The sequence below is a fragment of the Lygodium microphyllum genome, chromosome 30, assembly GCF_053477565.2.
Source record: "Lygodium microphyllum isolate KBCC chromosome 30, Lygodium_microphyllum_v1.1.10, whole genome shotgun sequence".
In the NCBI taxonomy this organism is placed as follows: Eukaryota; Viridiplantae; Streptophyta; class Polypodiopsida; order Schizaeales; family Lygodiaceae; genus Lygodium; species Lygodium microphyllum.
This window is the reverse complement of record NC_141164.1, coordinates 81,857,696-81,871,998: the sequence shown is the minus strand read 5'-3', so window position 1 is coordinate 81,871,998 and position 14,303 is coordinate 81,857,696.

Genomic DNA, 14,303 nt, shown 5'->3' with positions numbered 1-14,303 from the left:
GGACGATGGTCCCCAAGTGAAGAATGTCACATGCAGATTCGGGCGAAGGCATCACTTTTAATCCAACTGCGGTTCCAGTCGTAAGTAATGTATTTCCAAATTGATAGATGCTCGTTTTGGTCCTCATATGAGATACGTTAGGCCCCATACTATGATGCATGAGTATAGATCATTTCATCTCACATATTCGTAAGATGGAGCTTGCGAAGTGCATATATCAAGGAAAGTTAATTGCATCTAGTTGCATGTGGCTTATTCGTTGATAGAGCAATTACAAGGAAGAATTGGTCAAGGGTTATAAATGGCATAATCATGATATTAAAAATTGTGCATACAAGTGTTAAATAAATTTTATATATAATTGCTCGTTGATCCCAAGGGGGAGAGCAGATATGCGATGGAAATGTTATCGCGACTACTCTTGCATTGTTTGGCAAGAATACAATTGGTTTTTTTTTGTTGGTTGATCGAACAACATCCTAAATGCTTTTACATTCAACTGGTTGTTAGTTGTTGTTTGGATGATTATTCCAAGTACTTGTGATTTATGGTAAATGTATGGCAAGGGTCTGTGATGACAAGTCGCCATGGGAATAAAGGAATGTTTTCTTAGAAAATGATATTAGGGATGAATGCCTTGTTTGTGCTTGATTCTTAAAGGATTTAATTAAGGAAGCATATTTTACACAGGTGGATCACCTCCATGGTCGCACTGCGGATTAACCCAAAGAGGGCACTGCTCGATTCATGGGTCGAAGGTCGAGTGGTGAAAAGGCCAACCACGAGAATGATGTTTCACTCCTAGACAGCTTGCGGGTTAGTTGGAGCTCTAGACACCCCTTGCTAGGTCTAGAATGGAGTAGAAGACCTCCGTGGCCCCCAAAGTTTGGGCATGTTGGGAGATCCTATTTTAGATAAAGGATTGAGTTTGTGGTGCCATGAGATTTGGACCAGTTACTTCTGCAGGGCAGAAGGGATACTTCTGTTGGACAGAAGGGATACATAATTTCTCTTATATGTGCGGGAAACAAAGATTAACTTGAAGATAAGTTAAGGAACTTGTTTGTCAATAGATTGTTTTGCTATGTTTTCGTGTCTGTGCTGTAAGTTATGTGAATGAACCCTGTTCCCTAAAAGGCTTAATTAATGAAGCTGACTTTAAGTGTCACACATAAATGTGGTAGGACCTAATTAGAAAACTAAAGCTATTAAGGGAAGTGGGTGGGCGGAACCCCCGACGGGTCCGTCCTACAACAGGGTGGTCCCAGAGAACTGAGAGGCTTCTCACAAGGTTTACCGTCTTCGACCTTAGAAATTGTTAGGATACAACCTCGATTCATGCCATTTTAGGGGACCGAAATGGGACTATGCCCTACGGGCAGAGAGGTTGAGCAGCGCATCCCTCTCGTTTCCCATTCTCTTTGAACCAAGTGCGGCATGGGTCTGCTTTGGATTGGGTATCTCTGCATAAAGTAGGATGTCCAAAACCCGATGCTAGAATGCTATCACAAGACATTGACAACTAGGAACTCAAATTTCAGGTTGATCCTAGTCGGTTCGACCGTGAATGTTACATTGCGAGGCGGATTCGGGAAACCCTAGGCGATAAAACTCAGAACATTCCATGGTAGTGCCGAGCAGCGATGCTTAGATTCGTTTCTCAATAGACCGCAAAAAGCATGCCTAGACAGCCCATAGACAGGCACCTCACATGTGTCAAGGACTTTATATTGTGGACTCACAAGATGGATGTATAAGGGGAAGTTTATACATGATGCATTCTTGTTGTTGCTAGTTTTGGAGATGATGCTAAGGTGTGGCATGCAAATCTTGGCCACTTGAATTATGGCTCTCTGCTGTGTCTTGTTGGCAAGACATGGTGCCTATTTTACCAAATTTGTAGATTCTTTCAAACTATGTGTATAAGGGCTATATTCTTGGTTAAATATAGTATGAATGTTGTTTTGTAATATATAATGATGGTTCTATTAGCATGATTAAGAAGGTAAAATAGTATAGATTCAAATGTTTATGATCCTATGAGGACACCTTCAATTGGTGTTTATTTTTGTTTTTTCACATTCATTATTAACTATTAAAAAATTGCATCAATGAGTCAAAAGATTTGCCACATATGGGCTTTATAAACTATCAAAGATAGTAAATTGGCTACTTCTTTGCCTAACAAGACACATGCTAGGACTCATTTTCATGGTTCATTTATTTATGAGCATGCTCTTGTTGCTTCTATATTGGTGATGGAGAGGAACCAAACTCATTTGAAGAAAAAAAAAGAGTGTTGATTGGATGCACATCATGTTGGATAAGTATGATTCAATCCTCAAAATGGACACATGGAGTTTGGTTGACTTTCCTAAGAGCAAGCCATTAGTACCAAGTGAGTCTAGAAGAGGAAAGCCAAATTGTAGCACTAGATGCTACAAGGCCCAACTTGTTGCAATATGTTTGCAAATGGATGCTTACTAGAATGGGAGTGATTATGATGATAATTTTGCACCTAATTCAAGTATGAATACCATTCAACATGTTATTGCATTGATTATAGATCATGAATGGAATCTACTAGGCATTGAGAATGCTTCTCTTAATGGTGGCTTGCATGAGGATGCATATGCTTCTCAGTCTCTTGATTTTGTTGTATTTCTTACTAGTCTAGATGAGCCTACAAGTTTAGCTCTCAAAATATATTTTGCCTTTGCTTTTGAGGTGTCATACTTGGGATTCCTACACTACTATTGCATTTAAATTACACATGAACAAGAAGGAATTGTTATATGCAATGGACAAAGTAGATTCCTTCCCAACACAAAGAATGTCCATTAACATGTTTTGCTTTTGTGTTAGTATTTTAGGAATAACTTTTCTCAAACTATAGGAGTCACATCTACATGCAAATTTGACTATAGGGAAAAGGCCTCTGGGCCTACCCGTGTATACTATGACCGCCCATTCTTTATTCATATATAATATGATAGTGCAATAAGGTTATTAGTTCAGTTGGACAACGCCTACATTGTGTGTGCTCTTCTATCCCGCATCTTCCTCTTCTCCTTCTCCACTGCCATTGCATCCCCTTCAACTAGTATCAGAGCGGGTCTTCAGGAGCTCATCCCGGCCTTCCACACGAGGTATGAGATCTTCATTCTCACTCAGTTTTCAGCTCAACAGGGTTTTCACAGGTTGTGGGCAGCCATAGCTCACACCTCTTGGAGCTTCCTTCACCTAGATCTTGCTTCCAGCCTATCAAGGCTTGCTGAGGCTTGGTGTAGGACTTCTTTGGCCCCCATTTGTGCCCCCTTTGGGCCCCATTGTTGACACGTGGGATAGCAGACCCCCCTAGCCAGCTCTTTTTTGCGCCTGTTTCAAAATCTAGCCTAAAAATCACTCTTTTTGTCATATCTCGGGCATTCGGAACCCGATTCAGGCAAGGTAAGAGTCTAAGTTGGGATTTTGGCACGCTCCGAATGTGATGTTGATGTCGGATTTGCCAAATTCTGATCATAGAATATTCTACAATAGATTTTAGGTCTGAGACAACATGTATTTGTATGCCTATGGCTTATGTGATGCTTCTACTGATGTCTATTGATACCGGATCACTTGTGGATGTTATGCCTCTTATGTGAGATACATTTGGAGCTGATTTAGCTCAGCCATTGACTGTTTTGAACAATCCCAGATCTGTCCAAAACAGGGCAGCCACCTGTTACTTCAATTTTATGCTTACAGGTCTTGGCATTTGATGCCCGATTATGCCCGGTTGGTGCCTATACATAGGGAATGTATGCCTATGGTTTGCCTATGGATTTGAGCTTGGATTAAGCACTAATTTTCTCAGTTTATAGAGGTTATATGCTGCTCAAAACTTCAGGGCTGAAGCTATTTATGCTACAATTGGGTTATGCCTATTGGTCTCACGGGGTGCTCCCGACTACTCGGTATGATGTCATGATGTATTTGGACTATGCCACATGTCTTGTTTATGCTCCGAAATGCTTTTGAGCTAAGATTAGAGCTCGATTTGGGTTTGACTGTCACTTCTTTGCAGGTGGCATTTCATCTATGACATGGTTTATGCCTAGGCTACCCAGTACGGGTTATGATGTCTTGGTGAATGCTTTATGCTTTGGCTGTGGATGGCAGTTGTTTGAGCTCGTCTTGACATTCATTTGAGTATTCCCTTGAGTAGTTGGACATTGACTTGGACTTTTCCGTTACGACTTGGCTTTTTTGGTTACGACCTTGGATGCTATATAGGATTTGATGCTTCGATTATGGATCTTGGCTATTACTTGGATGCACTTATAGGTATTGAGCAGTGAACTGCTCCCTTTTTTTGGCAGTTTCCTATTGAGCTGTGATTGATCGTTTGCATTTGATATGCAGGATACTTACTAATCAGCGGACTTGGATAGTGCTTGGGATTTACAGTTATGGCTTTCTTGCTCCTCTGTTATCTAGCTTCTATACTAGTTGGGCTCCTGTTGCTTATCCATGTTAGAGAGCATATGCTATGTATGCTTACCCATCTGTGCACATGGTCTACTGTTGTATACCTTACAGAGCCACTTATTTGGATGTTGTTGTATAGATGTTTGGGCTTCACCTGGAGCTTGACTCTTGCAAGATGCTTTGCCCTTGTCAGTCTTTACTTGACTTGGATGTTCCTTGGTGGTATGATGTACTGCAGAGCTATGTGTATGCATATGGTTATGGGTTGATTTCATGGCTGAATATCATATGCTCTTATGATAGATGTCTTATGCTTTACTGTATTGTGGTTGGTTATGTCATGCAGTTGGCTACGACTCTTCTTCATGTGGGAGCTTTTGCATCCTTGATTGATGCCTTTATGTCCTCCCATCCATTGAGGTTTCATGAGCATTTGCAGCATGGCTTTACCACTGATGTACTAGTAGATGATTGTCTTTATGAGCAGGTTCCCTATGTTGGGACAACCCTCGACTGCTTGAGCTCCGTGGATGCTATGGATAGACCTATTCATGATGACTTAGATTCCTTGTCATCTTCTATAGGTTCTTCCACTTCAGATGTTGTTTGCTTCCATTGTGGGAAGCTTGGGCATGTTCAAAGAAAATGCTTTAGACGGATTAGAGAGCAGCAGAGACAGAGACGGACTCGACATGAGCAGAGAGTCAGTGATGTAGCAGGTATTACCACTCTTTCTAGTGGTGAGGTACATGCAGTTACCCATGATGATGCAGTTGAGCATGTCCTCTTGTCATCTAGTTTCCCTGTAGCTTACTTGCTCAATGATCAAGCCCATGCCTTTGATTGGATTTTCGACTCTATGGCATCTTGTCATGTTACCCCTCATAGAGCATGGTTCTCTTCTTATAGGGAGGTTGATGGATGTATTGATCTGGGCCTTGAGAAGACTTATGCTATTGTTGGTACAGGGAACATACACCTAGCTTTGCCTAATGGGACTTCTCTTATGCTCAGGGATATTCTACATGTTTCCATGCTCAGTAAGAGCCTAATTCCTGTCAGTCAGTTGCATGATGCAGGTTACTCTATTTCTCTTCAAGATAGGTCATGGAAGATCTGTCATGGTTGCTTGGTTTTGGCCAGAGGTTCTCGAGTTGTTTCTCATTACCCAGTGCATGTCTCTCATGTGGGAGATTCTATGGTTGCATTTATCCGGATACCACATGCATTGTTATGGCATTATCGCCTAGGCCATACGCACCATAGAGAGATGGAGATCTTGTCTCATTCAAGCTCATTGATGCCTCCTATGTCACTTACAGATCTTGATGCTTGCCCTGATTGTACTCTTGGTCCTTGCAGAGCCCCCTTGGCTTATGGCAATCCTATGAGGCATGCTCCTCTAGATCTTGTCGATTGTGTAGTATATGGACCTATGCCTTCCCAGTCACTTGGTGGAGCGTTGTACTTTGTGACCTTTGTTGATCATGCTACCCATTGTGTTTGGGCTTTTCCCTTGGTGTAGATGGAGGATGCTGCAGTTATGCTTGACAAGTTTATGGATTCTGTTGGTAGCAGGCCTAGGTGCTTGCAGATGGATTATGAGAGTCATGCTCTCTCTCCTAGCTTTCGGACATCTTGTCAGCAGTATGGCATTGATTTCTTGTGCCCACAGTATTATGGGATTGCTCATTGCATGTGTCTGACCTTATAAGAAAAGGTTGCTTCTATGCTTACCACAGCTGGGTTGTCTTATGGCTTTTGGGCTAAGGCCCTTATGACAGCAGTCTATTTGGTTAACAGGATGCCGTGCTTGACCTTGGATGGAGCCCTCCTATGATTACTTAAGGATGTTTGGCTGCCAAGCATCTGTACATATGCGACATGAGCCTATGTCACGTAGATATATCCTCCTTGGTTATGGAGATGGTGACTTTAAGGCCTGCAGATTATGGGATTTGGATGCCCAGCAGGTCCTACGCAGCCGGCATGCTATCTTCTATGAGACACAGACACCTCTTAGCCCTCTTGATGAGCGTTCAGTACGCTTTATGGTTGATTTTACAGTAGCTATAGTGCCATTATAGCAAGCTGTTTATGCTGAAAATGAGGCACTTATTGGCCCAGATGACGTAGCTATGCATAACAGTTAGGGTCAGGATGTTGGTGGTCAGTTTGCTAGACACTTGTAGGCTCACGAGAGCCATTTTCTTGTAGTTTTGCAGGCTAGACAGCCAACCATATGTTAGTCTTCTGCTTCGCTGAGGCCACATGTAGTCTTGAGACCCCTTTGGATGTGTCCGGGATGTTGGCCCTCTTTCAGTGATTGACTCTGGAGAGTTTGACTGCTCTCCGCTATCTTATATGCGCCACGTTGATGCTATGCATGACTCTGATGCTTTACAGTCGTGCACCAATGAGTTGTGCTTGATTCATGAGAAGCATTCTTGGATTGCTCCGTTGTATGGAGCTGCGGGATCGCTTATCTCCTGGATGTCATGGACTCGGAGATGCTTGATTCTTCTTCTGCATAGGTTCTTGGCACTTCTTGCATGGCTCGCTTTCTGATTGGGCGTTGGGTGAGATGTTATGATTTCTCACCTTGTCTTTTTTCTTTTCTTTTCTTTGTTTTCACTCCCCAGCCACATTGGCCTTTTAGTGGGAGGTTGTTGGGGTAAAAGGCCTCTGGGTCTACCCATGTATGCTGTGACCGCCCATTCTTTATTCATATATAATATGATAGTGCAATAAGGCTGTCAGTTCAATTGGACAGCACCTACATTATGTGTGCTCTTCTCTCCCGCATCTTCCTCTTCTCCTTCTCCACTGCCATTGCATCCCCTTTATCATAATGATATATCTAAAAATGCTAAAAACCACAAGGGCATGCTGGTCCTTGACCCAAATTTTTACTAGACCTTTTTATTGTATTGCCTAGCCCTAATGCTTCTAACATAAGCTTGTAAACTCCTCATGTAACCTTGTACTACAGCCTCCGTACACTTTGTGAGGCCCATGTTACAGCCTCTAGATGTCCACCATGTCTTTGATACCCACACCTAGCCTTTTCTGTGGCAACCTCTACTATTTAGCATGTTTGTGGTGTGCCAACACTTTGCAGGTGGTTGCTCACTAAAGCCTCTACACACTGTGTACTTCTCTAGTTGTGATTGAGGAGGGGTGTTGAGATATCTAGCAATCATACCCAATTGTATGCCTCTTTGTATGGAGCAATGGGCAAGGTAAACACTAGCAGTCTAGGAAGAGGTCTTGAATTCCATAAGCATAGTGGTGCAGAATGTTACCTATTCAACTTCTATAAAGCATTATACTTGACTATCACTTTTACAATGATGAATACACTATAATGATGCTTCGCTCTTTTAGTTAGTGTCATCTTTGTCATTGTTAATCTCATACACAAGATTGTCTTTATGAGTCCAAGCTTCCATCTTGGAATCTAATTCACTTGTGTAATAGTTATCTACTCTTCAGTCTATGTCAACATGAATCTAGCCTTCATCTTCCATCCACCATAGCTCCTGCCATGCTCTAGATCTGCACTTTTCACAAGACCAAATTCTTGGCTAATTGGATAATACTCATAGAATTTGAATGCAATGTATGAACCACGTCAGTCATAGCAAGGTTTGCCACCAAATGGCCTAACCAAAGAGCCTCCTTGCAAGCCTCAATGGCTGCAATATACTTGGCCTCTATATTAATAGAGAGTGTCGTGCATTTTTACACCTTGGACATCCAAGAAATAGTACCCCTAGCAAAGGTAAACACATAGCTAGAGGTGGATTTTCTACTACTTGCATGTCCTGCATAATTAGAGTCAGTGTAACCCATAACTCTTGTATCCTGGCCACCATAACGTATGCATATATCTTATGTGTCCTTCAAGTACCTCATGATACCCTTGACGGCATCCCAATGCCGCCTGCCAAGTGTAGCCATATAGCATGCCACAACCCCCACTGCAAAAGCTATGTCAAGACGAGTGGCTATCATGGCATACATCAAACTACCCACTATGGATGCATAAGTGATCTTGGCCATCTCAGCCTTCTGCTCATCAAACTGTAAACAATAGGCATGGCTCACCTTCACATGAGAACGCAAAGAATAGCCAATAGGCTTAACATCCTGCATATGAAACCGCTCAAGGACCTTCTGGATATACTCCTTTTGTGACAAGTAAAGAAGCCTCTGAGAGCAGTCACACATAATGCGCATCCCAAGAATATGTGAGGCCTGTCCCATGTCTTTCATCTCAAAGCTCTTCTTGAGCTGGCTTTTCAGAGCATCCAACTCACCAGGAGCTCTCCCATCAATCAGCATGTCATCCACATAAGAGTGCCAAAATCAAAAGGCTGCCATCATAATCCTTTTTCATGCATAAACACGGATCCATATCATTGTGTGTATAGCCCCGTGAATGCATAAAAGCATCAAACTTGTGGTACCATTCCCTATGTGCTTGCTTAAGGTCGTAAAGTCTCTTTCTCTATCTACACACTAGGTGTTCCCTACCTTTTTCCTCAAAGTCTGTAGGCTGCTACATATAAATCTCCTCATGCAAGTCCCCATGTAAAAAAGTTGTCTTAACATCCATCTGATCTTGATCTAGCTGAGCAACCAATACTAGTACCAGATGTAGGGTAGTCATCTTGACTACAAGAGAAAAGACTTTCTTGGAGTCCATACCATACTCCTGTTTAAAACCCTTAGCAATTAATTCGGCCCTATAGCTAGACTTGGGGCATCTAGGGGTACTCTTCAACTTGTATACCCACTTGCATGGTAATACACACTTTCTACCAAGCAAAGGAACCAACTCCTACGTATGTTTTTTCTATAAAGAGTCAAACTCAGACTGCATGGCCCTCTCCCAAGAGTGACTATCACCCTAGCACATGGCCTCATCATAAGTGAGAGACTTACTTGCATGTGTCACCATCACATAATCAACGAAGGGCTCAAATATCTCATGAAGACATGTAGATCTAGCAGAGCAAGCTGAGGAGCCTACACATTCTATCTAACATCATGGTCATGTGCTATTGCAGCATCAACTGCTACTTTAGCGCTATCTAACTGGCTGTAAGGGAGCAAGAGGCTCCTCCTAAAAGATAACCCTACATATCTTGACTATCCACTCAAACTGCTTATGCATCTTTCCTCATGGAAAACTACATCGTGGTTGCGAATGACATTTTGAGCCTACAAATCCTATATGCAATAGCCCATCTCACCTACATCCTTATAACCAAGAAAGGTGCAAACACAATTTTAGCGAGTTTCCAATTCCCATTTTTTGAATACTAAAAAGGTGGCACCTGGTTAACATGCCTATAAGTTTTTCAAAACCATATGATGTGACCTATCATTGGAAAGTGCTCAAAAAATGGAATCTATTGAGATATAGAGCGCTTGATTTGGAGTTATAGTGTTTAAGTTATGACAAATCCAAAGATTTGACCACGTGTCCTAAACTTATGGGAGATTCCCATATTCCCCAATATGGTGTTTGCATTTCACAGACTTAAGATCCATCTTTGTGTGCTTGTCCTTGGATACATGGTAGAAAGTCTCACAACCAAAGACACTCAAATGATCATATGAGGGAGGTTTTCTAGATCACACCTCCTCTGCAACCTAAAAGTTAATAGAACTATAAGCAAATAGATCAATTGATCAAGTGTATGGCAATAGTCACTGCCTCAGCCCAAAACTATTGTGGTAAGCCTACCCAGCTAAGCATATTATAGACTCTTTTCTATATTATCCTATTCATGCACTCAGTCATACCATTCTAGGGTGGGGTTATGAGACGGTCAACTGACACTTAATACCCCTTTTATCGCAAAACTACTCAAAGGATTTAGAGACATGTCACCCCCATTATCTGACCGTAGGTATTTCAACCTATACCCAGACTGGTTCTCAACCAATGCAAGCCAATGCTGAAAGGTAGCCAAAACATCATATTTCAGCTTTATAGGATATGCCTTGACCTTATGTGAGCAATCATCAATGAACATGACAAAGTACTTTGCACCTCCTAACGACTGATAGGGCATAGATCCACAGACATTAGAATGAACAAGAGCCAAAGGCTCACCCATGCGTAGAGTGCCAGACTTCTTATGCATAATATGTGTCTACTTGCCATACAAACAACAATCACATGACTCAAAACACTTATAATCAAGGGGCGATGATGCCAAAATGATGATGCCAAAGAGATACATGTGGAACTGAAACATGATCTATGGATCTAAACACAACCAAGGGATATAAAGTGCCAGACTCGACACCACATGCCAAAACAAGGTTCCCAAGGGTGATCTTCCAAGAAGAATCCCCAAAGGAAACAAAGCAACCCTCATCATCCAGTGTGCCAACAGATATAAGACTCTTTGTTAGAGTCGATACTACATCTCAAACATTATGCAAAGTAACATACTACTTAAACCAACAAATATCACTAGTACCAACTATCTACAGTTCCAAGTGAGTTCCTACATGGATAGATCCAGTCATACTGCGATAAAAGTGGAACCACTCTCTATGAGGGGTCACATGAAAGGAAGCCCATGAATCCATCAACCAACTCTAATAAAACAAGGCAAGGCATTAGATAGATGTGACTCATCCTAAAAGAAGCTACAAGTATGTAATCATCATCAGAGTCAAGTTGCTGCACTACACTCATCTCTTTGATCTTAACATTGGACTTAGAAGTTAGCAAGGACAATGTTGTGATCATCAGACTTGTCCTACGCTTTTCCTTTGCACTTTTCCTTGTGCTTGTCATTGCACATTTTATGGCACTGCGTCCTGATATGTCCTGCTTTCCCACAATAATGGCATGTCAAATTGGACTTACTACGAGACTGTCCCAATGGGACTTAGAATAAGACTTTTGTGAGCCTCTACCACGGTGGTCATTCCCACTCTTACTATCATGGCAACCCTGAATAGTCAAAGCTCCTCTGTTAGGAGTGCACCTTCTACATCAGACAATGTTAGCCCATTCTTGGGCATATTTGCACACATAGTAGTACAGAATGTGTCCCAAGACTCAAGCAATGTGACCAACAAGAACAAAGGTGAAATATTGTCCTTAATGTCAATACTTTGCGATGATAACTAGCCAATGATAGCATGAAACTCGCTCAAATGCTGAGAAACACTAGTACCTTCCTTCATTCAAAGGCCCATAATCTACTTTAACCAATACATTTGAGAAGCAGGGCTCTGCTTATCATAGATATTATGAATTTTCTCCCAAAGATCCCATACAAACTGCCTATCTATGACAACATTATAATAAACATGCTTGTTGAGGGACAAGATAATCGTACACTTGCAAAGCTCATTTAAGTCATCCCATACATCCTGATCCTGACCTTCAAGCTTAATGCTTTTATATTTGATCGGCTTAATTTGATATTTTTGCACCAAAACCTACCAAAATTGGATCTTCTAATAGCCATAATTGGTGCCATCCAACTTTTCAATGTTGAAGATAGCATTGTCATTTGAATAACCAGTTATACTGCAAGAGAAAAGAGGCATAATACAATCCAAACAAGCTATTGTAATACCTGCAAATAGTCCCCCCACTGCCAAAATAAGTTGAAAATAAGAGGTATAGACCAAATAATGAGCTATCAACAAACTATGACCAAAATAGCATCAAGTGGAGGAGACTGCTCTCATAAATAGTACAACAATCTACAATTACAGCATACTAAAAATGAGATACAGCATATTCAAGCTCACTGCAAATAAAATCCAAAGCTCAATGTGACATCCAAGTGTCAAGTAAGCGGCTTCCACTAGAACAAAATTCGGATGCTAGACGAGCAAACAAAGCTCAAATCCTCATGTGAGTGGCATCCAAGATACATCAAGTACATATCCAAAACATAAGACCCAATAAAAGCTTCAAGCCTGTAAAGCATAGACTCTAAAGCATCCAATGAAGTAACTAATAATCGATGTCAAATGTCCTAAGCTCAAATCCATTCAATAGCATAATTAAGCATAGATCTTCAATGTCATGCACCAACACATCTAATAGAATGCCCGAATATAGCATGAAAGAGCATTACATATAGACTATCCCTTTAAAAGCCTGCTTTGTCCACTATATGTACAGTAGTAAAATGATAGTCAAGACTGAGCAAAAGTAAGTTCAATAGAAGGCCAAACAAAGCCCAAAAGCATTCTGGAAGTAGCATGGCCAGGCATGTGGCATCAACCATAGACATCAATGTATCATCCCAACTAGCTAGGAAGCATCAACAAGCAATAGACATATGCTTTCACTGATAAAATAACCTTCAGCCTTGCTTATTACAGTAGTAAAAATGACAGTAAGAAAATGATTGAAATTTCATAGCTCATCCAGTTCATCCCAATCCTCAACCATAATGTTTTCAAGTGTAGTACCCCATTTTTGAGTGGTCTAACATGTGCTTTCTACACTATCATATCTGGGTCTTTCAATAGGTGTAATTAGTCCTATCCAATTTCTCAATATTGAAAATAGCACTATCATGAGAACCGATAGCCATAATGAGACCAAGCAAGTACAAAGAAGGGAAGGTAGGCTATTGTAATACCCTGCAAATCAATGGCAAATCCACTACTAAATCAAACAGGAGACAGGAGATACTGCCAAAGTAATGAGCTATCCACAAACTGTAAGCAAAAGATTGTTAAGTCTAGGTGACTTCCCTCATATAGAATGCATAAAACTAAAATGACATGTTGATGTACTAAATTGGAGCAATATGCCAACAAGCAACTGTGAGCAACCAAGAAAAAGAAGGGTGGAACAACTGGCACTAAATACTGTCATAATTGTAGTGTGTCAAAAACCATATATGCAACATGTATAAACATCATGCATAGAGTAGGTCTCAAGGGTAAATGAAGAGAATTGCCATATACATAACCCAATGAGCAAAATCTCAATAGATAACCTAGAAGCATATAAATACCACTGACAACACCTTGATAGACATAAGTATCATGTCTAAGCCAAGATATCAAATCAGCCCACAGTACAGTAACTACATCCAAGAAATATTAAGAGAGCATGTACAGGTCACAATGAGTTTCACTATCTCACTGTAATAAACTCAAGCTCAACTGTGTAAACTAAGTGCTTTGAGTACATCTAAGTGTCAAATGTGGTGTAATATATAAAGCTAAATAGTTCCCACTGAAGCAAAATTCGAATGCCAAATGCACAAACAAAGCTTAAAACATCATGTGAATGACATCTGAGTATCCAAGATCTATAGAGCATCCATTTGGAAGCATTGAACCCAAGTGGTCTATTAGACTCTGACTATAGTGTCCAAGTAGCATCCAAGAACAGGAATGACAGCTAATGTCAAAGCATCCAAGCTCCAATCTCAGCTTAGGAGCATATTATAAACATATCTATAGGTATACATGACAACCAAAGTGTTAGTACATCCAATATGTGATACCTAAGTAGCTTTAACGCATAATGAGTATAATCTTTATCAAACAACTACTTGCTATCCATTATGAATAGCAAGGATATGGCAATCAAAACTGAATGAATGTAAGCTCAATCGAAGCCCAAAACTATCCTAAGACATATGTCAAGCATCCCCAAGTGTCAAGTAAACATTTGGGCATCAATACCAAGCCCCAAAAGCATCAAGTGAGAAGAGGCATATGCTTTTTCTGGATAAATGGCATTCAACCTTGTTATTACAACAATGAAATCTCTAAGAAAATTAAGCAAAATGTATGCTCAAATCAGACCAAGA